The following is a 25,573-nucleotide window of genomic DNA, read 5'->3' as shown; positions in this document are numbered from 1 at the left end:
AGCCAGGTTCTGGGTCCTTGTCCAGTCCCCAGCTTGGAGTCCAAGCCCAGGCTCCTAGTTCCCAGTTCCTTGTCCTGGTCCTGCTTTCCTAGCCAATGTCCTAGCCCAAGTCTGTGTTCTTGTCCCAACTCGCTAGTCAAGTCCTGTTCCTAGTACTTCAGTGTCTGCGTCTTGCATTTGGGTCCGCTCACAGTGCCCACCTTATGACACCTTGACTGTGTTGGTTTCCTAAGGGTGCTTTGGTTTATACAGTCTATACACCGACTGTAAGCTGTTTATAGGTTCTCCCCTTGACTGCGTTGTTTCCTCCAGGTGCTCCAGTTTGTACATTCTATACACTGTAGGTAAGCAGTTTAAACATTCTCCCCTTTGCTACGTTGGTTTCATTCCTAGTGCTGCAGTTTATACATTCTACGGACTCCGGTTTATACATTCCATACACAGTCTGTAAGCAGTTTATATATTCTCCCCTTGATTGCTTTGCTTCCTCCAGATGCTCCGGTTTGTATATTCTATACATTGTCTCTAAGCAGGTTATACGTTCTCCCCTTGGCTGCATTAGTTTTCTCCAGGAGTTCCAGATTATACGTTGTATACACTGTCTGTAACCAGTTTATACATTCTCCCCTTGACTGCGTTGGTTTCCTACGAACTCCGGTTCATACATTCCATACACTGTCTCTAAGCAGTTTATACATTCTCCTCTGGGCTGCGTTGGTTTCCACTGGGCGTTCCGGTTTCTACATTCTTTACACTGTAAGCAGTTTGTACATTTTCCCATTGACTGTGTTGGTTTCCTCCGGGTGCTCAGTTTTGTGCATTCTATACACTGTTTGTAAGCTTTTTATACCTTCTCCCCTTGGCTGCGTGGGTTTCATTTTGAGTGCTCCAGTTTATACATTCCATACACTGTCTCTAAGCAGGTTATACATTCTCCCTTTGACTGCATTGGTTTCATCCGGGTGTCCTGGATTATGAATTCTATATGCTGTCTGTAATCAGGTTGTACATTCTTCCCCTGACCACAATGGTTTCCTCTGGGTGCTCTGTTTTATACATTCTATACACTGTTGGTATCCGTTTATACATTCTCCCCTTGACTTTGCTGGTTTCCTACGAACTCCAGTTTATACATTCTATAGACTGTCTATAAGCTGTTTATACAATCTCCCCTTGGCTGCGTTGGTTTCATTCCGGATGCTCCGGTTTGTACATTCTATACACTGTCTCTAAGCAGGTTATACGTTCTCTCGTTCTCCCCTTGACTGTGTTGGTTTCCTCCGGGTGTTCCAGTTTGCACATTCTAAACGCTGTCTGTAAGCAGCTTATACATTGACTGCGTTGGTTTCCTCCGGGTCCTCCGGTTTCCTCCCACTTTCCACAAATATACAGGTTAGAGGTCAATTGGTCACATGAGTGTAATTGGACAGCGTGGACTCATTCGGCCAGAAGGGTAAATGAAAACTAAATAATAAATGAATTCCAATTCTAATTACAATCCTCTTGGTTCAAGAACAGATAAGTATGAGCAAGAAATAAGACTATTGCAGATAGCTCTTGGAAACTTATCAAATGAAAGTGCTAGAGGGAGTGAACCTGGAGGTGATATTTGTTATAGTGGGAAGATCTAGGGCTACAGAGCACAGCCTCATAATACAAGAACATCTCTTCAGAACAGAGATGAGGAGAAACGTCTTTACCCCGAGGGTGCTGAATTTATGAAATTTATTGCCACAGCCAGCTGTGGAGGCCAAGTCTTTGGATATATTTAAAATGCAGGTTGATGGGTCCTTGATTAGAAAGGACATCAAAGGTTATGGGGTGAAGAGAGGAGAATTGGGTTGAGGAGGATAATAAATCAGCCATGATGGAATGGTGGAGAAAACTTGATGGGCTGAATGGCCTAATTCTGCTCCTATGTCTTATGGGCTCATGGTTTAACACCCAGAAGCCAAAATGAATAAATAACTTCTCTTGCTTAGTCAATACTGAAGACTTTCACAGAGAAATTCATAAGGAAAGTGGTTCATTAATTGGGTGTGACTAAGCTCTCTCATACACCTCTCGCCCTTGTTATTGATTACTCAGAGTTATGCATTTATTGACAAGTGCTGAATAGCCTGCTGGCTTGAATGAGCAGTCTGCAGTCTGCAGAATTTCACAGGAAGAGCACATTTGCTAACTGTTCAATGCATTTTCCACCACTCCATTGATCACTTGATCAAATCTATAATCTCGTAGCATTACCAGTTCCTAGCTGGATCCAATTTTACCACGGTGTATTTATATACCTATTTGTTTATTTAGTGAATCAGAGCAGGATGAGCTCTTACAGCTTAACGACCAGCAACCCATCTATTTAATACTAGCCCATTCATAAGACAATTTGCAATTACCAATTATATACTAACTATATACTGAGGAAATCAGAGCACCAGGCAGAAACCCAAACAGTCACAGAGGAACATACGAATTTTCTTAAAGAGGACACCGGAAACGACCTCCTGAACTCTGATACTGCAAGCTGTAAAAGCACTGTGCAAATTACTATGCTACAGCTGTACCCCACAGTATATCGGTGCTGCCTCTGCAGTTGTAAAAAGCCACTGTAATATTTCTGTGACGGAATTTTACCACCCACACAAATCATTTCCAAAGTGAAACTGAGAGCAAAAATATTGCAGACGCTGAAAATCCAAATGAGCATAAATTAGAAAATACTTGATATCCGGAGCAGGAGGAGAGGGTCAGTAAGGATGGGATGGCATTTTGAGATGGTGGGGTTCAGTAACCCCACACACACCTAGGCATTCCCCCTTCTCTCCTTTCCCATACACGAGGGTATAAGACTTAAGGGCAGAAGATACAAAACCCTAAAAGCACAAGGCAAATTCTCCTGAACCAGCAAGGATAATTTCACTGACCTCAACTCCGAACTGACTGCATAACTTACAGACTCACTTTCAAGGACTCTACAACTTATGCTTTTAGTATTATCTCTTTACCTATTTATGTTGTTTCATTGTCTGCCTTCTTTATATACAGTTTTCATAAATTCTACTGTATTTCTTTATTTTCCTGTAAATGCGTGCAATTAAATGATTCTCAAGGTAGTATATGCTGACATAAACATTGATAATAAATTCACTTTGAATTGAAAACACATGCCGACATGCCAGCAGGTTCACGGACAGCATCTGTGCCACTGATATCAAACTGATCAATCCAACTCCTGTTCGATGAGATGGTCTGTTGATCTCACAATCTATGTCGTTAGAGAGAGTCATGGAGTGGCACAGCATAGAAACAGGCCCTTTGTCCATCTAATCAATGCCAAAACCATTTAAACTGCCTACTCCCATAGACCTGTACCAGGACCCTCGCCCTCTATACTATGGATAATTGGTAGATAAACATGCTTTATAGTCAAAGATACCTGCTGATGTAGGGGCCTTATGATTTAACCATAAGGATAAACATCCTCCATCCATGTACCAATTCCAACTTAAATGTTGAAATCAAGCTAGCATGCACCAATTGCACGGGCAGCTCATTCCACACTCTCACGACCCTCTGAGTGAAGAGGTTTCCTATCATGTTCCCTTTAAACTCATCAGCTTTCACACTTAAACACAAAATATTCTGCAGATGCTGCGGTCAAAGCAACACTCACAACACGCTGGAGGAACTCAGCAGATCGGGCAGCATCCGTGGAAACAATCAGTCAACATTGCGGGCCGGAACCCTTCGTCAGGACTGACGAGGGAAGGGGCAGAGGCCCTATAAAGAAAATGGGGGGAGGGTAGGAAGGAGAAGGCTGGTAGGTTCCAGGTGAAAAACACTTAACCCATGACCTCTGGTTGGAGTCCCACCCAAACTCAGCGGGAAAAGTCTGCTTGCATTAACCCTATCTATACCCCTGATAATTTTATATACCGTGATCAAATCTCCTCTCAATCTTCTACGTTCTAAGGAATATAGTCTTAACCTATTCAATCTCCTCTTTAACTCAGGTCCTCCAGACCCGGCAATATCCTTGTAAATTTTCTCTATGCTCTTTCAACCTTGTTTGCAACTTTCCTGTAGGTTGGTGACCAAAATTGAACACCAACATCTACATAACTTCAACATAACATCTCATCTCATGCACTCAATACATTGATCTACAAAGGCTGTTGTGCCAAAAGCTTTCTTTACGACCTTATCTACCTGTGATGCCAGTTTCAGTGAGTTATGGGCCTGTGTTCCCAGATCCCTTTGTTCAGCCCACTCCATATCGTTCACTGTGTAAGGTCTCCCCTGGTTGGTCCTACTGAAGTGCAAAACCTCGCACTTGTCTGCATTAAGCTCCATCTGGCATGCTTCAGCCCGTTTTTACGGCTTCTGCAGATCCCTCTGCAAGCCATGGTAGCCTTACTGTCCACTACATGCCCAGTCTTGGTGTCATCCGCAAATTTGCTGATGCAGTTGGCCACATTATCATCCTGATCATTGACATAGATAACAAATAACAAAGGGCCTTGCACTTTGACTTTATGACATCACACTTCATCATTTATCTGCACTGCAGGTGCTCGGTAACTTTTACACTTTATTCTGCATTTTTACCTTGTTCTACCTCAAAGAACTGTATGAAGATTTGACCTGTATGAACAGTATGCAAGACAAGCTTTGCTCCATATCTTGGTACATGGAACAGTAATAAACCCCTCCTAAAGCAAGTACCAACAGTGGTGTCAATGGAAGAAATTTGATGAGTAAGATTAGATTAGATTAGATTCAACTTTATTGTCATTGTGTCGAGTACAGATACAAAGCCAATGAAATGCAGTTAGCATCTAACCATAATGCAAAGGATAGTGTTATTTACAAAATAACTGTGAATAAAAAGTAGGTGCTACAGCACACAAATATAAAAGTACTGAGACAGTACAATATGGGTGCAATACTGCTTAGCGCTGTGATGTGACGTTCAGCAGGGTCACAGCCTCAGGGAAGAAGCTCTTCCTGTGCCTGCTGGTGCGGGAGCGGAGGCTCCTGTAGCACCTACCGGATGGGAGGAGAGTAAAAAATCCATGGTTAGGGTGAGATGCATCCTTGATAATGCTTTTAAGACCATAAGACAAAGGAGCAGAAGTCGGCCATTCGGCCCAACGAGTCTGCTCCACCATTTTATCATGAGCTGATCCATTCTCCTATTTAGTCCCACTCCCCCGCCTTCTCACCATAACCTTTGATGCCCTGGTTACTTAGACACTTATCAATCTCTGCCTTAAATACACCCAATGACTTGGCCTCCACTGCTGCCCGTGGCAACAAATTTCATAGATTCACCATCCTCTGACTAAAAAAATTTCTTCGCATTTCTGTTCTGAATGTGCGCCCTTCAATCCTTAAGTCATGCCCTCTCGTACTAGACTCCCCCATCATGGGAAACAACTTTGCCACATCCACTCTGTCCATGCCTTTCAATATTCGAAATGTTTCTATGAGGTCTCCCCTCATTCTTCTAAACTCCAAGGAATACAGTCCAAGAGCGGACAAATGTTCCTCATATGTTAACCCTCTCATTCCCGGAATCATTCTAGTGAATCTTCTCTGTACCCTCTCCAACGTCAGCACATCCTTTCTTAAATAAGGAGGCCAAAACTGCCCACAGTACTTCAAGTGAGGTCTCACCAGCACCTTATAGAACCTCAACATCACATCCCTGCTCCTACACTATTCCTCTAGAAATGAATGCCAACATTGCATTCACCTTCTTCACTACTGACTCAACCTGGAGGTTAACTTTAAGGGTATCCTGTACAAGGGCTCTCAAGTCCCGTTGCATCTCAGAACTTTGAATTCTTTCCCCATTTAAACAATAGTCTGCCTGTTTATTTTTTCTGCCAAAGTGCATAACCATACACTTTCCAACATTGTACTTTATTTGCCACTTCTTTGCCCATTCTTCCAATCTATCCAAGTCTCTCTGCAGACTCTCCGTTTCCTCAGCACTACCGGCCCCTCCACCTATCATCGTATCATCAGCAAACTTAGCCACAAAGCCATCTATTCCATAATCCAAATTGTTGATGTACAATGTAAAAAGAAGCGGCCCCAACACGGACCCCTGTGGAATACCACTGGTAACCGGCAGCCAGCCAGAATAGAACCCCTTTATTCCCACTCTCTGTTTCCTGCCAATCAGCCAACGCTCTATCCGTGTATGTAACTTTCCCATAATTCCATGGGCTTTTATCTTGTTAAGTAGCCTCATGTGTTGCACCTTGTCAAAGGCCTTTTGAAAATCCAAATATACAATTTCCACTGCATCTCCCTTGTCTAGCCTACTGGTAATTTCCTCAAAAAATTGTAATAGGTTTGTCAGGCAGGATTTTCCTTTAAGGAATCCATGCTGAGTTCTGCCTATCTTGTCATATGCCTCCAGATACTCTGTAACCTCATCCTTTTCGCCCTGCCCAGGCAGCGTTTATGTTAGATGTTCTCAATGGTGGGCAATTGGGTGCCAATAATCTACTGGACAGTTTTCACCACACGCTGGAGTGCTTTGCAGTCCAATACGGGACAATTGCCATACCACATTGAGATGTAGTTGGTGAGTATGCTCTCGATAGTACAGTGGTAAAAGCCCGTCAGTATCCTGGGACAGAGGTGAGCTTTCTTGATGCTCCGCAGGAAATAAAGGTGCTGTTATGCCTTTTTGATCAGGATGGAGGAGTTCAGGGACCATGTGAGATCACCGGAAATGTGGACACCAACGAATTTGAAGCTTGAAACACACACCACTATAGCTCTCTTGATGTAGATGGAGACGTGAGTGTGGCTCCTAGCATGCCTGAAGTCCACAATGATCTCCTTGATCTTCTGGGTGTTAAGGGCCAGGTTGTTATTGGCACACCACCCGGCCAGGTGCTGGACCTCATCCCTGTAGGCTGTCTCATCATCCCCTCTGATGAGGCCAACCACCTTGGTGTCATCTGCGAGCTTGATTATGGAGTTAGAACCACGTACAGGAATGCAGTCATAGGTGAAAAGGGAGTACAGAAGAGGGCTCAGCACACAGCCTTGATGCACACTGGTGTTCAGGGTGAGAGTGGAGGACGAGAGGTTATCTAACTTAACTGAAAGGAGTCTGTTAGTCAGAAAGTCCAAGATCCAATTGCAGAGGGGTGAACTGATACCAAGCTGGCGAAGTTTGGCGATCAACTTGGAGGAGATCACAGTATTGAATGCCAGACTAAAGGAAACAAACAGCATTCCGAGGTAAGAGTTGGGGCTGTCCAGGTGGGTCAGGGCAGAGTGCAGTGCCATGGAGAAGGCGTGCTCTGTTGACCTGTTGGTGCATTAGGCAAATTAATGGGGGTCCAGGGTAGTGGGCAGACAGGATTTCAGATGTGATAGAACCAGTCTCTCAAAGCACTTTGCAATGAAGGGAGTGAGTGCAACTGGGTGGAAGTCATTCAGGCCCGTGGCAGTGGAATTCTTCGGCACTGGCACGATGGTGGTAATCTTGAAGCTTGTGGGGACAACTGCCTGGGCCAGAGACAGATTAAAAATATCTGTGATGACCCTGACCAACTGCCCTGCACAGACTCTGAGCACACGGCCAGGTATTCCATCTGGACCAGCTGCCTTCCGTACATTCACCCTGCTCAGGGTGGCGCAAACATCGGAGGTGAAAAGTGAGAGAGGCAGTTCACCGGGTGGGAGATTCGCTTTGAGGGTGACCTCCTTGTTCCCTCGGTCAAAGCGAGTGTAGAACTAATTGAGCTCATCAGGGAGCGAAGCAGAGCTGGAAGGGGGCACAGTACTAGGTGGTTTGAAGACCTGTATGTCATGCCACGTGCGCTGGGGGTCCGAGGAGTTGAAATGCTCCTTGATTCTGTTTGTTTATGTGTTTAGCCTGAGAGATTCCCCTCCTCAGGTTGGCCCTGGCTGAGCTGTAAGCCTCCCGGTCTCCAGACCTGAAGGTTGAATCTCTGGCTTTGAGCAGGAGGCAAACTTTTCTGTTCGTCCATAGTTTCTGATTTGGGAAAACTTTTATTTGTTTTTGTGATGTCACTCTATCTACACACTTGTTGATGTGCTCAAGGAGAGAGTTGGTATATAAATCAATGTTAATCTGAGAGTCTGTGGTGGCATGGGCAGCAAACGCACTCCAGTCTGTGTGCTGGAATTGGTACCGAAGAACAGAGTCAGCACCCTCCAGCCAGATCTTAATAGTCTTCATTGTGGGTTTCACACGATTAATGACCAGGCTATACTTGGGAAGCAGAAACAATGAAAGATGGTCGGACTGACCCAGGTGGGGGAGGGTAGTGGCTTTGTAAGTATCAGCCACATTTGTGTAGACATGATCTAAGGTTTTATTACCCCTTGTGGTGCATGATATATTTTGGTAAAATCTTGGAAGCATGGTACGTAGGTTGCAATGATTAAAGTCCCCAGCGCAATAAAGGCTCCGTCTGGATGCAATGTCTGCAGCTTGCTAATAGCGGCACTGAGGTCTTTCATGGCTACTTTAGTATTAGCATCCAGTGGTACATAAACTGCAACAGCAATGATGCATGTAAACTCTCATGGTTGATAAAAAGGTCTGCACCTAATAATCAGGTATTCCACTTTGGGTCCCTTATCTGAGAAAGAATGTGCAGGCATTGGACAAGGTCCAGAAGAGGTTCATGAAATGAAAGTGTACACATATGAGGAGCATTTGATGGCTCAGAGCCTGTACTTCAGTACTGGAGTTTTTAGAAGAATGAGAGGATATCCCGTTTCGCTGTTGCAGTCCAGATAAAGGGTCTCATTGCAAGCCAACCAGAATAAGTCTCCTTTATTCCTACCCTTTGTCTCCTGCCAGTCAGCTGCTCTTGTATCCATGCTAATATATTTCCTGTAATACCATGGACTCTTATCTTGTTAAGCAGCCTCATGTATGACACCTTATCAAAGGCTTTCTGAAAATCCAAGTAAACAGCATCCACTGACCCTCCCTTGTCTATACTGTCTGTTATTTCCTCAAAGAATCCCGACAGATTTGTCAGGAAAGATTCCCCCTTCAGAAAACAGTCCTGACTTTGGCCTATTTTATCAAGTGCTTCCAAGTACTCTGAAACCTCATCCTTAATAATTGACTCCAACATTTCCCAATCTCTAAAGTCAGGTGAACTGATCTATAATATCCTTTCTTCTGCCTCCCTCCTTAAATTACATTTGTAATTTTCCAGTCCTCTGGAACCTTTAGACCTATCTACCTTTATGCTTTTCAGCATCCCAAAAACCTTCTCCTTGGTATAGGCAATGATACTCGCTTCCGCCCCCTGAATGTCTGGTATACTGGTAGTTCATTCGCAGTGAAAACTGATGCAAAATACTTGAGTTAATCTCCATTTCTTTGGTTCTATTATGACCTCTACAGTATCATTTTCCAGCAGTCCAATATCCATTCTCACTTCTTTTGCTCTTTATATCCTTTCCTATATTATTAGCTAGCTTACCTTCATATTTATTCTTTTCTCTCCTAATGGCTTTTTCAGTTGTTTTCTGTTCTTTAAAAGCTTCCCAATCCTCTAATTTCCACTAATTTGCTCTCTCTTTTCCTTTTGAACTCTTTGACTTTCCTTGTCAGCCACGGTCGCATCACTCTCCTTTTAGAATACCCTTCAACTATGCTGTGCCTTCCAAATTGCCACCAGGAACTCCAGTCATTGCTGTTCTGCTGTCATCTAATCTACTGTCCCCTTCCAATCAACTTTGGTCAGCTCCTCTCTCATGGCTCTAATTTCCTTTACTCCACTGTAATAGTAATACATCTGATGTTATCGTCTCCCTCTCAAACTGCAGGGAGAATTCTATCATATTATGATCATTAACTCCTAAGGGTTCCTTAACCTTGAGCTCCCTAATCAAATATGGTTCATTACATAACACTCAACCCAGAATTACCTTTGCCCTCATGGACTCAACCACATGCTTCTCTAAAAAGCCATCTTGTTGGCCTTCTACAAATTCTCTCTTGGGATCCATCACCAATCTGATTTTCCCAATCTACCTGCATATTGAAAACCCCATGACTATTGTAACATTGACTTTATTACATGCCTTTTCAATCTCCCCATTGTAATTTGTACCACACATCCTGGCTGCTGTTTGGAGGCCTCTATATAACTCCGATCAGGGTCTTTTTACCCTTGCAGCTTCTTAACTCTACCCACAAGAATTCTACATCTTCCATTCCAATGTCACCTCTCTCCAAGGATTTGATTTCATTTTTTACCCACAGGGCCACCCCGCCCCACTTCCTATGACCTGTCCTTTTGATAGAATATGTAAACTCTCATCTTCTTTTAGCCACGACTCAGTGATGGCCACAACATCATACCTGCCTATCTCCATCTGCCTTGCAAGATCATCAAACTTATTCTGTGTACTGTGTCCATTCAAATATAATGCTTGTGTTCATCTCCTTTTTCAATTTTACCTCCATGATCCATTTCAACTCATCCCACTCACTGCAATTTTGCCCCATCACCTGCCTGCCCTTCCTCCTGATCTCACTACTCACTGCATCGATTTGTATACCAAATGCCCCTTCCTCCGCTCTGTTGCTCCGTTTCCCATCTCCCCAGCCAAATTAATTTAAACTATCCCCAACAGCTCTAGCAAATCTGCCCGCAAAATCTAAGAAGTTTGGATAAGTACATAGATGGGAGGTATATGGAGGGTTTTGGTCTGTGTGTGGGTAGAGAGATTAGGCTGAAGACCAGATCTGCAGAGCCTACGTGAGCCAAAGGGCTGTAGTGCTCTATGACTGTAAGTCACCCATGGGAAGAATAATGAAACTGCCTGGATGAGTGTTGTTCCAACAACCCCTCAGATGAAGCAAATAATGTGACTGGTACCCATCCACCACACTGAACAATCCCCTCCACCACCGCTGGTGCACAGAGGTTTCAGTGTGTACCCACCTGAAGATGTGTTGTCGCCAGACAGTACCTCACAACCACAGGATCTCTACCAGCGAGAAAGAAAAGGGCAGCAAGCCAATGGGAATGCCACTAAAGGCGGCTTCCCCTCCAAGTCACACACCATTCCAATTTGGAAATGTATAAATGGTACTCCATTGACTCTGAGCCGACATCCGAGAACTCTCGCCCTCATAGCACTGTAGAAGGCTTGTAGTGGGAGTGAATGTAAAACTGGGGAGGCTCTGCAACCATTCCTGCAACACTTTACAGCAGCTGCTTTCCACACAAAGTTTCAATTCTGTCAGGAGTTGTCACTGTAATCGTGTCGGCTGCCTGCACGGTTTCTGTATGTTCTTCCTGTGACCTCATGGGCTTCCTTCTGGTGCTCCAGCTTCCTCCCTCATTCTAGACATACAGATAGGGCTAGGGTTAGTGACTTGTGACCAGGCAAGGTTGGCGCTGGAAGAGTGGCAATATATATGGGCTGGCCCCCCAGCATATCCTCAGACTGTTTCGATCGTTGAAACAAAACGATTAATTTCACTATTGGAGTCCTGATGAACTGTCCCGGCCCAAAACTTGCTTACCAACCACTGGCGTTTCGGGAAGTGATGAAGGTCCTCCATCTCTACCTATCCACACTGTTGCACACAGATAAAGAAGGATTCTTCGTTGCTGTTTCCATAACAATTTTTTTTTTGACCAATCAGGGTTGTTAGCCCTGAGTTGAACCCCTGAACCTGGAGGATGGATGGACCCCTGTTAGACTGGCCTCTACCCTTTGACCTGTTTGGTACGGGCGAGCCTACCAAAAGCCAAAGCATAAAGCCCTGACTCCAGCCAACATAGCTCTCCAAGTCATTGAGGCACGCAAACCTCCAAACCACGACAAGGTTGTGGTCCCTTTGGAGGCTGCCCGAAACATAAGAACATAAAAAATAGGAGCAGGAGTCGGCCATCTGGCCTATCGAGCCTGCTCCGCCCATTCAATAAGGTCATGGTTGATCTGGCCATGGATGCATCTCCACCTACCTGCCTTTTCCTCATAGCCCTTAATTCCCCTACTATGTAAAAATCTATCCAACCTTGTCTTGAGAATATCTACTGAGGTAGCCTCCACTGTTTCATTGGGCAGAGAATTCCACAGATTTACCACTCTCTGAGTAAAGTAGTTCTTGTTCATCACCATCCTAAATCTACTCCCCTAAATCTTGAGGCTATGAGCCCTAGTTCTAGTCTCACCTACCAGTGGAAACAACTTAGTTGCCTCTATCTTATCTATCGCTTTCATAATTTTATATGTTTCTATTAGATCTCCTCTCACTCTTCTGAATTCCAGCGAGTGCAGTCCCATGCGACTCAATATCTCCTCATAGTCCAACCACCTCATCTCTGGAATCAATCTGGTGAACCACCTCTGTGCCGCCTCGAAAGCCAGTATATCCTTCCTCAAGCATGGAGACCAGAACTGCACGCAATACTCCAAATGTGGCCTCACCAGTACCCTGTACAGTTGCAGCATAACCTCCCCACTCTTAAATACAATCCCTCTAGCAATGAAGCCCAATATTCCATTTGCCTTCTTGATAGTCTGCTGCACCTGCAAACCAACTTTTTGTGATTCATGCACAGGCACTCCCAAGTCTCTCTGAACAGCAGCATGTTGCAATTTTTTACCACTTAAATAATAATCTGCTTTTTCATTCCTGTACAGTTGCAGCATAACCTCCCTGCTCTTAAATTCAATCCCTCTAGCAATGAAGGCCAACATTCCATTTGCTTTCTTGATAGCCTGCTGCATCTGCAAAACAAACTTTTGTGATTCATGCACAGGCACTCCCAAGTCCCTCTGCACAACAGCATGCTGCAATTCTTTTACCATTTAAATAATAATCTGCTCTTTCATTTTCCTTTCCGAAGTGGATGACCTCGCATTTACCAACATTGTACTCCATTTGACAGACCATTGCCCACTCACTTAACCTATCTACAGTATATCTCCCTGCAGACGCTCCATATCTTCTGCACAATTTGCTTTTCCACTCCAATTAGTATCATCAGCAAACTTGGAAGCACTACACTCGGTCCCTTCTTCTAGATCATTAAAGTATATCGTGATAAGTTGCAGGCCCAGCACCGACTCTAGTGGCACACCACTCACCACTGATTGACAACCAAAGTAACACCTATGTATCCCAACTCTCTGCTTTCCATTAGTTATCCAATCCTCTACCCATGCTAATACATCACCCCAACTCTATGCATCCTTATCTTATGGATATGTCTTTTATGTGGCACCTTTCTGGAAATCCAGCTAAATAAGGTCCCTTTGTTCCCCTCTATCCACTGCACTCATTATATCCTCAAACAACTCCTGTAAGTTTGTCAAACAGGACCTGCCTTTGCTGAGTCCATGATGCGTCTGCCTGATGGATCCATTTCTTTCCAGAACAAACGCTGACTGTTTATTCGACTACATACATACTGCCTGAACTGCTGAGCTCCCCTAGCATTTTGCATGTGTTCACCTGTATGTTTCAAAGTTTTGCAGTACATGTGACAAGTAAAGCTAACCTATGCTTTAACCCGTGTTGTGGGTGGGTTGTTCTGTAGGTTACGAGGGTGAACTCCTTGAGTGTTATTTGTACTGTCCGATTCCAGACAACTAGAGATGGCTTCACCGCAGGGTAACACAAGAGACTGCAGATGCTGGAGTCTGAACCAACACAAACCAGATCCCTTCATCAAATCTCTGACCTGCATTGCGGAAGATGGATTGTTTTGGAAGAAGCAAAAGGTGGCCTACAAAAACATGTATAAGCCAATGCTTCCTCGGTAACTCATTTCAATCATAGTATCAGACAAGTGGGCCTTTTGACCCAGGAAACCTGTTTGATGAGAGCTTGATGGCTCTGGGCCTATACTCACTGGAGTTTAGAAGAACGATGGGGGGGTGGGGGTGGAATGTCATTGAATCCTATCGACTATTGAATGGCCTAGTTAGAGAGGATATTTCATATAGTGGGAGAGTCTTGTACCCAGAGATCACAGCCTCAGAATAGAAGAATGTTCCTTTAGAACATACATGTGGAGGAATTTCTTCATCCAGAAGGCAGTGAATCTGTGGAATTCATTGCCACAGACTGCTGTAGAGGCCAAGTCATTGGGTATATTTAAAGCAGAATTTGATAGGTTCTTGATTAGTAAGAATGTCAAAGGTTACAGGGGAAAGGCAGGAGTATGAATTAGCCATGATGGAAAAACAAAGCAGACTCAATGGGCCAAAATACCTAGTTCTGTTCCAATGTCTTAAGTCTTACGGTCTTAAACTCATGCCGGTTAACAGGGACCCATGTATACAAATCCCACTTCAATCCCACTTCGCGTACTCCCAACAACATTTCTCTGCTCCTTCGGGCTTTATCATTCACCAGCACACTTGGCTCAGTTTACAGTCTCCCATCAACTTAATAACGTGCTTGTCCTTGGGATGAGGCAAGAAGCAGGAACACGCAAAGGAAATCCTAAATTCAGCAACGGTGGTGATGTACATGCTCCTGTCTATATCAATGGTGTTGAGGTTGGGAAGGTTGGTGAGAGCTTCCAGTTCTGAGATGTGAACCTCACCAAAAGCTGGACCTGGCATTGAGCTCCACGGTAGGCTGAAGAAATTTGCCATGTCCCTTCCCAATTTTTACTAACACACTATGGAAAATATTGAACCTGGATGCACGATGGGCTTGATTGGGCAACTGCTGTGAACATGATCACGTAAAAACACAGAGTTGTGGGTACATAAGCCATCCCTCAATGGACTCCAGCTATATTTCTTGCTGCCTTAGGAAAGTAGCCAGCATAATCAAAGGCCCCAGGCACTCTCTTCTCCCCTTTTCCATCAAGCAGAAGATGCAAAAGCCTGAAAGCACTTACCACCAAGCCTAAGGACAGCTCCAATACTGTTGTTATAAGATTATTAAATGGTTCCCTAGTAGGATTAGATGGACTCTTCTCCTCACGGTAACCCTCGTTATGATCACACCCTGTTGTTTACCTGCACTGCACTTTCTCTGCAACTGTTACATTTTAATGCTGCATTGTTATTGCACCTCAGTGCAATGATCTTGTATAAGTTGCAGCAAGTCAAGAGTTAACCTATCGTCCAGGCAAGGATGAATTGCAGAGAGAGTGCAAACAGCCAAGAAAAAAGAAGTTCCTTGAAGAGCATAGCTTCCCTTTGCACACCAGTGATGAGAGAAGGATCCAAGGCACAATCATCAACCAAGGGACAATTACTTTACTGACTTCCAAGTATCATAGATGTCAGCTTGTAGTTTCCATTGACTTTTAACACCTGTATTGTGAATGGCGATTGATCTTGCAAATAAGGAATTCAAACATCCACAGTTTACTAATCGATCCATATCCATTATTGTTCATCAGTTCTGTACAAAAATGGCATTTCTCTTTTCAGGCTTCCAAACGGTGTGATGACAGGGGCCATGCAGTTCTTCTTGTGCACAAGAAAAATAAAGTATGATCGAGGAATGAGTACAAGTTTTCAGAGTCCAGTTAATCAGCGATGAACAATGTGCAAGTCAAGATCTTCTCTGCAGTTCAGTACAATTGAAAATAGTAAACTAATTCCAATTCTAAATAGAGCATTTGTCATAATCTTACTAAATAGGGGATGTGCTGAAAGGATCGAATAGCCAACCACTGTTCTTGTACTTTTATTCTGAGTAACATTGTCGGCTCCGGTCAGAGCGTCATGTGCCCTCCTGCCTTGAACAGCCCCACCCCAAAGGTATGTCATTGGTGGCCAACACATCAATCAGCACGGTGCCCAGCCAATTAGAAAAGTGATGAGTCATAAAGTCAAGAAAGCTGCAGTTCAGAAACAGGCCCTTAAGCCCACCAAGTCCACGCCAACCATCATGTATCCATTTCTATATTAATCCTACACCAATTTCATTCTCCCCACATTTTCATCAAAAGTGATCCATTTTAAGATTCTAGTGACAGACACACTTATCAACCCGTTCATTTTTCATGTTCAATTCGAAGTTTAGATTATTGTCATTCGATCGAATAAATGTATTTTGGCAAATGAAACAATGTTCCCCTGGACTAAGGTGCACAACAGAGTACATCTTACTCGCACAGAACAAAAAGTAATATTACCACAAATAAATTAACATAATAAGGTGCATTTACAATGCAGGTTATAAAGTAAATGGCACTGGCACCTCATATGTGATGAGGTCTGGGTGGTGGCAGGAAGTTCAGTAGTCTCACAGCCTGGGGGAACAAGCTGTTTCCCATCCTAACAGTCCTTGTGCTCACACTGTGGTACCTCCTGCCTGAGGTCAAAGAGATTATTGGCTGGATGGCAGGGATCATTGACAATGCTGAGAGCTCTGCGTATGTAGTATTCCTGATAAATATCTCCCACGAGAGGAAGAGAAACCCCAAAGATCCTCTCAGAAGTCCTTGCAATCCTTTAACGGGGCATGCAGTTTTGCAGTTTGGGATTTTGGAGGGAACAGGAACACCCAGAAATGTGTCCTCAGGGAGAACATGAAAATGCCACACAGAGAGAGCCAGAGGTCAGGATTGAACCCATATCGCTGGAGCTCTAAGGCAGCAGCTCTACCAGCTGTACCAATGTGCCACCCATTAATGGACCCCATAATGTCCAAGAGAGCTACAGCTTAGAAACAGGCCCTTCAGCCCAATAAGTTTTGTAAGTGGAGGACAAACATCTCAGTGGGAAGGTATACTAGTGCTGCACGAAGAGGAGGGGGTTAAACTAGAGTTGCAGAGGAATAGGAACTAGAGCACCAGAACAGATAGCTGAGTGATTGTGGAGAAAGATATTGTTAGGTTTACATACAAAATCAGGAATTGAAAGATCGAACATGGTCGAACCAATGTTCTGTGTTGTGTATATTTCAATGCAAGGAGTACTGTAGGGAAAGTAGATGTGATTACGACATAGATCAGCATGTAGAATTATGACAGTGTAGTCATTAGTGAGCATTGCTCAGATTTCCAGGATTTGGAGATTTTCTCTTGTTAATCATTAGTAAGACTTGGTTGCAGGAGGGGCAGGACTGGCAGCTCAGTAGTCTGAGGTTCTGTTGTTTTAGATGTGATAGAGCAGCAGGGATTGGGAGGGGATGTAGAATTGCTAGTCAGGGAAAATATTATGGCAGTGCTCAGCAGGACAGACTGGAAAGCTCATCTAGTGAGGCTTCATGAGGAGAACTGAGGTATGGGACCAGAAGACAATCTTCTATTCTCATAGGAGCAGAATTAGGCCATCTGGTCCAATGAGGCTGCTTCGCTGTTTCATCATGGGAGATCCAATTCTCCTCTCAGCTCAAATCTCCTGCTTTCTCCCCATATCCCTTCATGTCCTGACCAATCAAGAATCTATTACCTTTGCCTTAAATACACATACAGACTTGGCCTCCACAGCTGCCTGTGGTAATGAACTCCATAGATTCACCATTTTCTGGCTGAAGAAATTCCTCCTCATCTTCGTTCTGAAGGGATGCCCCTCTATTCTGAAGCTGTGACCTCTGGTTTTAGACACTCCCACCATAGGAAACATCCTATCCACATCCACTCTATCAAGGCCTTTCACTATTCGATAGATTTCAATTAGGTCACCCCTCATTCTTCTGAATTCTAGTGAATACAAGCCCAGAACCATCAAACGTTGGTCTTTGTATGACAAGCGTTCACACCTGCAATCATTTTTATGAACCACCTTTGAATCCCCTCCAGTTTCAGCACATCCTTTCTGAGATGAGGGACCCAAAACTGTACACAATACTTCAAGTGTGGCCTCACCAGTGCTTTATAAAGTCTCAACATTACATCCTTACTTTTCTATTCTAGTCCTCTGGAAACAGACGTTAACATTGCATTTGCCTTCCTCACCATAGACTCAATCTGCAAATTAACCTTTAGAGAATCCTGCACAAGGACTCCCAAGTCCCTTTGCGCCTCAGTTTTGTTTGTATTTTCTCTCCATTTAGAAAAATTGTCAACCGTTCTTTTCTTCTCCCAAAGTGCATGACCATACACTTCCCGACACTGCATTCCATCTGCCATTTCTTAGTTCATTCTCCTAATCTGTCATTCTTTAGCCTCTCTACTTCCCCAAAAATATCTGCCCCTGTACCAATCTTCATACTGTCAGCAAACTTTGCAACATAGCTGTCAGTTTCATCATCCAGATCATTAACATAACGTAAAAAGAATCAGTCCCAGCACAGCCCTGTAAGACTCAAGTCACCAGCAGCCAACTAGAAAAGTCTCTTTTTATTCCCACTCTTTGCCTCCTGCTAGTCGGACAGTGCTTTATCCATGCCAGAATCTTCCCTGTAAAAACATTTGCTCAAAGCTTCTTAAGCAACCTGGTGTGGTACCTTGCCAAAGGTCTTATGAAAATCCAAATACACAACATCAACTGATTCTCCTTGTCTATCCTGCTTGTTTATTTCTTTAAAGATTTCCAACAGATCTGACAGGCAAGATTTTCCCTTGAGGAAACTATGACCTATTTTATCATGTGCCTCCAAGTACAGGTTTCCCCTGTCATCTGAAGGTAAAGCGTTCCTATGAAAGGGTTCGTAAGCTGGAGTGTCATAAAGTGAAGAAGCAATTTCCATTTATTTATATGGGAAAAATTTGTGAGTGTTCGCCAAATAACATAAAGCCTTATTTTAGGTTACAGTAACATAGAGTAAAACTGGGAATGATATGATAAATACACAGCCTATATAAAGTAGAAATAATGTATGTACAGTGTATTATCACTTACGGGAATCGGGAAATCAGCGCCGAGCACACTGATGATGGTGTGTTGGGCTGAGTCGTCGGAGGTTGGGGTGGTGCAGTGGTCCCCGACCTCCAGGCCGCCAACCGATATACCGATCCGCGAAGCATGCCGGGATGCAGCGGTAGCCAGGACGCACTCAGCACATCTTTAAGGAAAAAGCTGAAATAAACAAGCTAATTAATTAGGTGCTGCCCGGAACGTAAATGTCAGCCCAGATCAGAGGCAACGCAATCGTTTCCAGCATTCCAGTATCCACTCTCACCTCTCTTTTACACTTTATATATCTGAAGAAACTTTTGGTATCCTCTTTAATATTATTCTCTCACTTACTTTTGTATTCCATCTTTACCTTAACTATTTTTTTAGTTGCCTTGTGATGATTTTTGAAAGCTTCCTAATCCTCTAATTTTTGGTCTATTATATGCCCTCTCTTTGGCTTTTATGTTGGTTTTGACTTCTTGGATTTCTTATAAATATATGCTCATATTAATGGGATTACTGTATACTACAGACCATCCAACAGTCCTGGGATTTAGAGGAAGAAATTGTGGAGACACTGCTGCAAGAATCATAAGTTTGTGATAATAGGTGATTTTAACTTTCCACATATTGACCTGTAAAATGGCTAGATGGGAAAGAGTTTGTCAAATGTGTTCAGGAAAGTTTCCTTAATCAGTACATAGAAGTCTCAATTAGAGAGAGTGTGATACTAGATCTGCAATTAGTGAACGAAGCAGAGCAGGTTATAAAAGTTTGTGTGGGAGAACACATTGCATCAAATGATGCTAAAGCCATTAGTTTCAAAGTAGGTACGAAAAAGGTTAAGCCTGGCCTGCTGGTTGAAATTCTAAATGGGAGAAAGGCCAATTTTGATGGTATCAGAAAGGAACTAGCAAGTGTGGATTGGGACAGGTTATTTTCTGGCAAAGGTACACAGTACTTGTGGAAGTTCTTCAAAAGTGAAATTTTGAGAGTACTGAGTTTGTATGTTCCTGTCAGAATAAAAAGCAGAATAACAGGTTTAGGGGAACTTTGGTTTTCAAGAGATATAGAGGCCCTGGTTAAGAAAAATAAAGAGGTGGTGCATAGCAGGATTGGGTAGGCAGGAACAAATGAGTTATTTGTGTATAAAAAAAATCCAAGAGAACACTTAAGAGGGAAATCAGGAAGGCTAAAAAGAAGACACGAGGTTGCCCTAGCGGAGAAGGAGAATTCTAGGGGCTTCTACAGATATATTAAGAGCAAAAGGTTGGCAAGAAATAAAATTGACCCTCTGGAAGGTCAAAGCGGTAATCCATGCATGCATCCAGAAGAGACGGGGGTGGTCTGAGTTGGATTTTTTGCATCTATGTTAACTTGGGAGATGGACTCAGAGTCTATAGATGTGAGGCAAAGCAGCAGCAAGGCCATGAACTCCATCCAGATCGCAGAGGAGCAAGCATCTGCTGCCTTGAGGCAAGTTCGGGTAAATAAATCCCTAGGACCGAACAATGTGCTCCCTTGGACCCTGTGGGAGGTGAGTGCAGAAGGTCTCGGGGACCTAGCAGAAATACTTAAAATTCCTTAGCTACTAGTGAGGTGCCGGAAGATTGGAAGATAGCTAATATTATTCCGTTGTTTAAGAAAGGCACAAAGAAAAAGCCAGGAAATGACAGTACAATGAGCCTGACATCAGTAGTGGTAAAGTTATCGGAAGGTATCCTAAGGGACCAGATATATAAGTATTTGGATAGACACGGACAGATTAGGGAAGATCAATATGGCTTTGTGTGTGTTATGACTAACCAACCATGGAGTTTTTCGAACAAGTTACCAGGAAAATTGATGAAAATGTGCATGGTAATCACTTTAGCAGGGTCTTTGACAAAACCCTGCATGGGAGGTTGGGCGAGAAGTTTCAGTCACTTGAATTCAAGATGAGGATGTAAATTGGACTACGCATTGGCTCTGTGGGAGAAGCTCAGAGAAGATAGTAGATGATTGTCTCTCTGACTGGAGGCCTGTGACTAATGGTGTGCCACAGGGATCAGTGCTCGGTCCATTGTTGCTTGTCATCTTTGTCAGCATTCTGTATGATAATGTGGTTAGTGTGTTCAGCAAATTTGCGGAAGACACCAAGATGAGGACAGAGGAGTATAGTAAACAGAGGTTATGAGAATACAGTTTAATAGTTCCTTTAAAGTGGTGTCAAAGGTAGATAGGGTCATATAGAAAGCTTTTGGCACATTAGCCTTCAAAAATCAATGTACTGAAATGTACTCCTGCCTCAGCAAGGATCTGGACCCATTGCAATTTGCCTATCGCTACAATAGGTCAATGGCAGATGCAGTCTCAATGGCTCTCCACAAGGCTTTAGACCACCTGGACAACACAAACACCTATGTCGGTTTGCTGTTTATCAACTATGGCTCAGCATTTAATACCATCATTCCAACAATCTTGATTGAGGAGTTGCAGAATCTGTACCTCCCTCTGAAATTGGATCCTCGACTTCCTAATCAGAAGACCACAATTTGTGTGTTTTGGTGATAACGTCTCCTCCTCGTTGACGATCAACACTGATGCGCCTCAGGGGTGTGTGCTTAGCCCACTGATCCACTCTCTATATACACATGACTGTGTGGCTAGGCATAGCTCACACTATCTATAAATTTTCTGATGATATAACTATTGTTGATAAAATCTCAGATGGTGACAAGAGGGCGTACCAGTGCGAGATATGCCAACTATTGGAGTGGTGTTACAGCAACAACCTTGCACTCAATGTCATTAAGACAAAAGAGCTGATTGTGGACTTCAGGAAGGGTAAGACGAAGGAACACATACCAATCCTCATAGAGGGAACAGAAGTGGAGAGAATGAGCAGTTTCAAGTTCCTGGGTGTTAAGATCTCTGAGGACCTTACGTGGTCCCAGTGTATCGATGTAGTTATAAAGAAGGCAAGACAGCGACTATATTCCATTGGGAGTTTGGAGCAATTTGGTATGTCAACAAATACACTCAAAAACTTCTATAGATGTATTGTGGAGAGCATTCTGACAGGCTGCATCACTGTCTGGTATGGGGGGTGGGGATTGAAGGGGGGTACACACAGGACCGGAAGAAGCTGCTGAGGGTTGTAAATTTAGTCAGCTCCATCTTGGCTACTAGCCTACAAAGAGCCCAAGACATCTTCAAGGAGCAGTGTCTCAAAAAGGCAATGTCCATTATTAAGGACCTCCTGCACCCAGGGCATGCCCTTTTCTCACTGGTACCATCAGGTAGGAGGTACAAAAGCCTGACGGCACACATGCAGCGGTTCAGGAACAGCTTCTTCCCCTCTGTCATCCGATTTCTAAATGGACATTGAACCATTGAACACTACCTCACTTTTTAAATACATATAATTTCTGTTTTTGCACGATTTTTTAATCTATTCATTGTACGTATAGTATAATTGATTTACTTGTTAATATTTTTTCCCTTTCTTCTATGTTATGTATTGCATTGAACTGCTGCTGCTAAATTAATAAATTTCACGACACATGCCGGTGATAATTAATTTGATTCTGATTTTAAATACAGGAGTTGGAATGTTATGTTGAAATTGTACAAGCATTGGTGAGGCCTAATTTAAGGTATTGCATCGAGTTTTGGTCACAGAACTACAGGAAAGATGAAAATAAGATTGAGTGAAAATTTATGTTGCTGGGATTTGAGGAACTGATTTATTGGGAAAGGTTGACTAGGTTAGGGCTTTATTCCATAGAACGCAGGAGATTGAGGGGAGATTTGATAGAGGTGGATAATATGATGAGGAGTATAGATAGGGCAAATGCAAGTAGGCTTATTCCACTGAGGTTGGGTAAGTTAACATCTACAGGTCTTGGGTTAAGGGTGAAAGGTAAAATATTTAAGGGGAATATTTAAAGGGGAGCTTCACTCAGACGGTGGTGAAAGTGTGGAACTGGCTGCCAGTGGAAGTGATGGATGTCTGAACGTTTCAGAGAAATTTAGATTGGCACATGGATGAGAAGGGTATGGAGAGCTATGATTTGGGTGCAGGTTGGTAGGACTCAGTAAATTAATGGTTCTGCATGGACTAGATGTATTGAAGAGTCTGCTTCTCTGCTGAGGTGTTCAATGACTTCAAGTCCACACCAACCATCAAACATCTATTTGTACACTAATCAATTCATTCTCCCCATCTTCTCATCAACAACCCCAAGATTTTACTCAGACACAATAGAGGCAAATTATGTCACACAGATATAGAGCACTACAGCACAGAGCTGACAGAGGAAGATGCTGAATTCTTGTGAGTAGCTTTAAAAAAACTGCAAGGGTAAAAAGGCCCTGATGGGAGTTATGTACAGGCCTCCAAACAGAGAGATAGAAAAGCCATGTTGGAAGGGCAATGTTGCGATAATCATGGAGGATTCAATATGCAGGTAGGTTGGGAAATTGAGGTTGGCGCTGGATCCAAAGAGAAGGAATTTGTAGAATGCCTATGAGATGGTTTTAAGAGTGGTTTATGTTTGAGCCCACTAGGGAAAAGGCTATTTTGGATTAAATGTTGTATAATGACCCAGAATTGATTAGTGAGTTAAAGGTAAAGGAGCCCTTAGGAGCCAGTGAGCATAATATGACAGAATTCACCCTGCATTTTGAGAAGAAAAAGCTGAAGTCAAATGTATCAGTATTACAATTGCATGAAGGGGATTATAGAGGCATAAGAGAGGAGCTACCCAAAGCTGATTGGAAGAGGACACGAGCAAAGATCATAGCAGAACAGCAACGGCTGGTGTTTCTGGGGGTAATTGGAAAGGTGCAGGAAAGATACGCCCCAAAGGTGACATATTCTAAAGGAAGAATGATGCAACTATGGCTGACAAAGGAAGTCAAGGACAGCATAAAAACAAACATGAGAACATATAACATTGCAAACATTAGTGGGAAAGTAGAAGATTGGGAAGCTTTTAAAAACCAACAAAAGGCAATTTTACACACCTTCAACTGTAATTTAATTTGATTTGTTTTTATATTTTACCAACAGAGTCCCCCTCTGCCTATCTACCTGTCCTTTCCATACAATGTGTATCCTTGAGTGTTAAACTCCCAGCTATCATTTGCTTTCAGCCAAAACTCAGAGATGCCTACAACATCATACCTACCAATCTCTAACTGTGCTACAAGATCATCTACCTCATTTTGTATTCTGTGTGCATTCAAATTTAACACTTTCATGCCTGTATTCATCACCCTTTTTGATTTTGACCCCCGTTACACATTAACTCATCTCACTGACTGCAACTTTGCCCTATCATCTGCCTGTCCTTCCTCACACTCCCAGTATATAATACATCTCGTAGTAGCACCATCCTCAGCCCCCCTTCCCTTGCAAGTTAGTTGAAACCCTCCAATACAGCTCTGACAAACCTGCCTGGAAGGAACTTGGTTCCCCTCGGGCTCATGTCACCCCATTCTTTTAGTACAGGACATGCTTTCCCCAGAAGAGGTCCCAATGATCCAGAAATCTGAAATCCTGCCCCCAGCATCATTTCTTCAGCCACGCATTCATCTGCCAAATCATTCTATTCTCACCCTCGCTAGCCATGGTACAGGCAGCAATCCAGAGATTACTACGCTGGAGGTCCTATTTTTCAGCTTTCTGCCCAACTCCCTATATTCTCCCTTCAGGATCTCCTCCCTTTTCCTACCTATGTTGTTGGTACCTATATGCACCACAACTTCTGGATGTTCACCTTCCCCTGTAGAATGCCATGGACCCGATCCGAGACAGCTCTTTCCCTGGCACCTGGGAGGGCATATACCATCTGGGTGTCTCTTTCACATCCGCAGAATCTACTTTCTGCTCCTCTCATTATGGGATACCCTATCCTGCACTCCTTTTCAGTATTTGCTCAATACTTTTTAAACCATTTCAACCTTGGGCTGGTGCCGTATCCATGTTCTCTCCTCTGGAAGCTCCAGGTTCCTCCTACAGCACAAAGGCATACGCATTGTTAGTTTCATTTGCAATTGGCAATTATCCCTGGATGGTGTGTTTGAGAGACAGAATCTGAGGTAAGATGTTGGGAATGTAAGAATAATGAAGTGGGATTTTGTAGTGGATTGATGGTTAGCATATACTTGATGGACAGAAGGGCCTGTATAGGCTATATAACTCCATTCAACCTAACTTGTATACCCCTACATTTTTACTCTGGTAAAGCAAACTCAACTGACCAAAAGGCTTAATTCTGCTCTTAGGTCTTACGGTCTAAATCTAGTGGCAAGTTAGTTCGCAGTTTCCAACTTTACATTGGTACCATTTTGCACCTCACTCAGGCTAGTTTTAGTCCCTTCGAAACTCAATAATGCAGGCACTTACCCTGATTGCTTCTTGTAAACAGACAACTTTATCTCCTTTCATGTCAGTTCAACGGCGGCCAACACTGGAATACCAAACCCATTAAGGTTGACTACAGTGGCCAAGAACTGGCTTGATCAATGTGTCACAAGGCATGCGGCAAGGATTCATGTGACACTGCAAACTGCTCATACTGCTGTCGCATCACTTTATGACTTAATCTGATCCTCAGCATGGTCTTTGCATTACAAAACAATGTGCTGTTCTGGGTAGTCTGTCTGGACACAGCAGGGTTTAGTATGATCGCAAGAAACTGCAGGGAGTTGGGGACACAGCTCAACACATCATGGAAACCAGTCTCCCCTCTTTGGACTCTGTGTATACTTCTCACTGCCT

General features: G+C 43.4%; 1 long non-coding RNA gene across 2 annotated transcripts in view; it reads right to left on the bottom strand.

The window, feature by feature from the left end:
* The window catches only part of LOC134344726 (uncharacterized), a 30,222-nt gene extending 4,861 nt beyond the window's left edge, over positions 1-25,361 (bottom strand). Inside the window, exons 1-2 of one of the 2 annotated variants that reach the window (XR_010017501.1) lie at positions 25,199-25,361; positions 18,808-18,984 (exon numbers count right to left, since the gene is read on the bottom strand). This is a non-coding gene — a long non-coding RNA (uncharacterized LOC134344726). The remainder of the gene's footprint in view (positions 1-18,807; positions 18,985-25,198) is intronic. The other variant, XR_010017502.1, reaches the window with a different exon arrangement.
* Positions 25,362-25,573: the final 212 nt, after the last annotated feature.

Source organism: Mobula hypostoma, chromosome 4, assembly GCF_963921235.1.
Source record: "Mobula hypostoma chromosome 4, sMobHyp1.1, whole genome shotgun sequence".
Lineage (NCBI taxonomy): Eukaryota > Metazoa > Chordata > Chondrichthyes > Myliobatiformes > Myliobatidae > Mobula > Mobula hypostoma.
Note: the sequence above shows the minus strand (reverse complement) of the source record. Positions and strands in the feature narration are given on the sequence as shown.